General features: G+C 38.5%; 1 non-coding gene across 1 annotated transcript; it reads right to left on the bottom strand.

Moving 5' to 3' along the window:
* Positions 1 to 3,245: 3,245 nt before the first annotated feature.
* Positions 3,246 to 3,321, bottom strand: trnastop-cua (transfer RNA amber suppressor (anticodon CUA)). The gene has a single exon. It is a non-coding gene; the product is annotated as a tRNA-Tyr (tRNA).
* Between the last annotated feature and the right edge of the window lie 1,796 nt (positions 3,322 to 5,117).

Genomic DNA, 5,117 nt, shown 5'->3' with positions numbered 1-5,117 from the left:
GTGGATGGCAAATGCCATTTAGATAAATGCTTGACACACGTTGCTGTTTTAACCCAAATTACCCCCCGTGCCTTAGATCTCTCAATTGCCTAATTAACAGGGGGAAGGTCTGCAGCCTTTCAAGTTCTGCACTTTAAACAAAGCCGGTGAGCTGCACGGCGAGCCTGTTCTTCATTTGTGCACCTGGAGGGAGGAATGAGTGGTGGCATAAGGAGGGACATCACAGCAAGGCAGACCTTCCTGCTGTTCCCCATTTGTTTCCTCAGTATCTGAGGATATGTGAAGCCCGAGCATCCCAGAGGGTCCTTGAGCAGGGCGAATTAAAAAGGGAAATTTATGTATTTTAATGCAGGACAGTGAGACGGTGATAGACAGAAATATCAAATGGCATGTTCAGATCCCCTCCTGTGTTCTCTGGCTCACAATAGATTCAAAGTTTTTAGATCAGTGGCTTCAAACTTTTATTTTATTTGATGTATCCCCAGATTCATGTTCCAGCTGTGCTAATTTTATATTATCATAATGAGATCTGGTCATTGATTTAACCCCCAAAACACATCTCTATGGATCAAAGTTACATAAGTTTTTATTTTCCCCATGAAGATAATCCATTTCTACCTTCCACTAGAATGCAGATCATTGAAGCGACTGTCTGTCTCTACCCATTCCTGCTGCTCAGTGCAGCTCAAACACACCAGCTCACCATATATATTGTTATACAATGGAAAATGGTAACAGTGGCAGAATTTAGCCACATGTTTGAACTGGAAACTATTTCTGAAGTGTCTTCTTGTATATTAAAAACACTATACAGACATGCTAACAAGGTAAATAGAACCTGATTTTCCACAGACGGGTCCTTCAGTAACATCTAGTTGTGAGTAGATGGACTTTTTAACCATCGCTCTCACCGATCCCAGTTGTTAATCCATTACTTTTAGCTACTTCAACCAATACTTTTAGCTATATTTAGTGATAACTAAACTGTATTCTCAGTTGCATTACATCATCCCCAGTCATAGTTTGATGTTAATGTTTTTTTCCTCCAAAATTGTGTTTCTTTGTGACGTATCACAAATGTGGTTCTAATCTTTGCTATTTGCTGTAATGCCATTTCAGTCAAGCAATCGTATATTAGATGAAGTAGGACCTGTTACCCCTGTAACCCAGAATATGAAGAAGAAGCTTCAACGATGTGAAAGATTCATGTTTAACATAAAGCATGACATTTTCCCAAACTTAACCAAGTGGGGTTCATGCCTAAACCTAAATAAACAGTAAGTGAAAACAAAGCTTAGCCTAATTCTAAGAATAATGGTTCCACAGGCTCCTGGGTGAAAGGTCTTTTGCATAACAATGCGTCCACCTCCTAACGTACACTGTGTGGCTCTGTCAACACTTCTTTAACATCACAGGGACAAAAAAATATCAAGCAGAAACCCCTAGGTCTGAGAAAGTGAGTCGATGTGAAAGCGCCAGAAGCTGTAGTTCCTCACATGGCCACTTGAGGCTGGCTTCAAATAAGAGCCAATCCCCATAGACCACCATGTTAAAATGTCCAATTTTTACAGCAGAATTAACATGTTTATGGCCTGGTATATAAAACAGTTTTGGTCTCTGCAGCCAGTTTTCCCATTCATGACAACTGTGCAGGGGGTGAATTTGTATATAACTCTCCGATTTAAGCAATATTAAAGCTTAAAGTTGTGCACAATGCGTTGTCACTTCTGCAGTGGACTGTCCATCGGCCTCGCTTCACTCATGTTCCACCTCATTGCTCATTGTAGCATTAGCCAACAATTAGGTGGAGTTGCCAAGAATTTAAACTAATAAAAGTTAAAAAGAAGTTATCGTTTTGTGAGACATGGTGTGGCTCCTGGATTACAAGTAGCTACGGTGGAGAGTCCCAGATTTCGATGGCAACCTGTTTGCATCTGAATGCAAAGCTTCACAATCATTTCTCACGCTGACGGTGAAATCACTTGAAACCTTCTCATTGTCCAGGACAACGGAGATGAAAAGTGTGAAACGCAAGAGAACAAAGAGAGAAGAAAAAAGAACAGGAAAAAGAAATAAAATCAAATCCCTTTGGGTTGAGGAGATAGTTTTACAAAGGGCTTTGATGTTTCTGAATTTTATGAATTTTCACTTACTCCTGTTCTTCATCTTTGCTCACCAACCAGAGTTGATTTTTTTTTTCTTCTTCTTCTTCTTTTAACTGGTGTAGTTACTTTCTCCTCCTTGGTCTTTTATAGACTCTGCCTATTTTATCTGACAGGGTACAGTGAAGCTTTGTCTCCTGGAGAGAGAGAGAGAGAGAGAACGAGAGCCTGAAAAAGAATTAAAGTAACACAACCCAAACCAGCCAAGCACTGAATGCAACAATGTGAGACGTGGTAGAAATCGATACGGCATTTCAACTCATCCCCCCTCCAGGATGTTGGGAAGAAGGGTTGACTGAGTAGCAGCAGGAGTCTTAACATGAAGCAGCAAGCAGATAATTGAAGGGAAAAGAGCTCAGTATCTAATTCTATTATCAGGCAGTCCCCGTTGCAGATGCTGTGTTGTGTGGATGCACCGCCAAGGAGAGCTGGAGGTGACGGAGAAAAACACATCGTTGGAGGTGTTTTCAAGTCATCAGAGGGGCACATGAGACGCAGCACCTCAAGAAAATCGATCGGCAACCTGTCTTGAACTTGCAAAATTCAGAGAAAAGTTAAGTTTTGGGCTGTTTCTTTAAAAAAACTAAATAATTGTACTTATCGTTTCTTTTGCTCAGCATAGTTAAAGAAGACACAACATTACTGTCTTTGTTTTGCATTCACAGACTCTTTTTTTTTCTGCCCCAGAGGATTAAAACTTATTTCTTATTAAATACAAGTAACTCACTGACTGGACACTTTTAATATTGTTATCCTGCATAATCAGCACAACATGGACCGATGTGAGAAAAGTCAGATTCCCCTGACTGCACTTTACAGCACATTTATCTTGCTTATGTCACCAAAAGTTCCGGAGAAATAATAATAAGAAACCTTTATTTATCACGAATACCTTACGGCGCCGTGGACTACTCTTTCCACTTATCGGAGTTGCGGTCTGGGTTCGCCGTGATAAGGCGGCCCAGCAGCAGACAGAGTTCAGGGCTAACCACTGGGGCTTAAACCCCAGACTTCTGGGTAGTAACCCGGAGCCTCCAACATTAGGCCCCTTAAAGATGTGTTTTTTTGTCAAGACAATATTCAAGGCACTGCTGGGATTCGAACCCAGGATCTCCTGTTTACTAGAGACAGGCGCTTTCACCAACTAAGCCACAGCGCCGGCTACAGGGTGGGCGCTTCAGAGGTACAAGAGGAACCTGCACATGAAAACATTCAGTTAACACACTTGTAGGAATTAAAAACAAAACAAAACAATGCATAAAGTGAAAAGAACAACAAATATCCTGAATAATAATGGTATTTTAGCTGATTTAAATGCAATGAAATTTAGTAGTGCAATTGCACAGTCACACAAAAAATGAATTACTGTTTGTACAGATGGTTGATTACAGTTTTCACTTGCTTTTTTATTTAAACTTCTACAGATAACATGTAAATGAATCATTTTTATCTCCTGTGATTTTACTAAGTATTATCTGTTGTCTAATAAAACTGGGAAAATCTGTAAAATAAATGACAAAATACTAGTTTTTTATTAAAATAATAAATAAAAATAATTTACTATTTTTAATCCTGAAAATAAAAAAAACAGCAAATATCTATAAAGTACCTGCATTATTAAATACAGTAAAATATATATATATACACACATAAATATATATATATATGTGTGCGCGTGTGTGTGTGCGCGTGTGTGTATTGTTGTTAAAAATAAATTACCATTTGTAAAAATGCTGATTTTCATTGTGAACATAATTTACAGTTTTACATAAAAGGAATATTTTTCTTCTTTTGATTTTTACTTGTTCTTAACTGTAGTCGCACAAAAAAGGTAAAATCCATGAACTCACTGTAGATTGTTTTATTTGTTTTTAAAAACAACAACAAAAAAATGTTAAAAATGATTTATTTTTTTACAGTGAGCTACCAAACCTACAACATTAAAATTCAAAGACAATCTGCTTTGAGCCACAACCACCAAGAAACAACAAGTTGGTGCATTTTCATTCCATATAATGTAAAGACTGATGCTGATGATGAAGAAACAGCTTCTAATATTACAGATTAATAGTAATGAAGATCAGCATGAAGTCACCTGCTGATTTACACACGCTAACATCACTACTAGGTTTTTTGTGTGTAATTCAGTTCACATCAGAGTTTAAACGAACATCAAGTTTAGCTAAATACTTAATTTGAACATTTTTTTCCTTTTTCTTGCCTCATTGATTGAAAACCACTTTGACACTGAAACCAAACTGCCGTAAGCAAATCTGCATGTTGTATTTCCCGATCTGTTCTGGATTAGGCTTTTGTTTATCATTAACATGCTTAAAAGAACGGATGAAGGAAAGTGTTTGAAATTTGCATTCCCTAACCAGGGGAACTGTGAGGAGTGAACTGCTGGGGCATGGTGGATTTCCACTAATGGCCTCGTTTAGCTCGCAGTTTTGTAAAACAGTGGAAGGGTTTTGTTTTCACTTCCAAATAACTTGGTTGGGGAGCCAATTTAAAGTTGGCTTTTGTTTACTGCGCCGCAATCCCAGATCTCCACAATGGAACTGATAAGTTAAAACAGATAAGAGAAAAACTTGTTCAAGAAAAACAGGATTTTATTTTATTTTTTTAGTCCTAACAGAAAGTTTTTGAGTTAATATCCAAGCTGCTGGAGCGTCTGAAGACAAATGCTTTTGCAAATCGTAGGAAGTTACGTGAATAAAACGATTTGATGAATCTCGTAGGATTGTGACAGGTTTCACACCTGATGCACAAAGCGGAGATCATGAAGGTATTACACGTGTTCCTCATGCCGGTGACCAGGAAGAGTGATGACAGAGTGACAAAATGTCACCCAGAGACTTGCAGTGATACACCAATCTCTCTATTTCCTCTCCTCCCGCTCCACACAAGGCAGATAAATCCATAAGCACCATGTTGGAGCTCGCCTCCATTTTC

Source organism: Stegastes partitus, unplaced genomic scaffold (assembly GCF_000690725.1).
Source record: "Stegastes partitus isolate 25-593 unplaced genomic scaffold, Stegastes_partitus-1.0.2 Scaffold536, whole genome shotgun sequence".
In the NCBI taxonomy this organism is placed as follows: Eukaryota; Metazoa; Chordata; class Actinopteri; family Pomacentridae; genus Stegastes; species Stegastes partitus.
The sequence above is the reverse complement of the archived record's forward strand: the minus strand, read 5'-3'. Positions and strand labels throughout refer to the sequence as shown.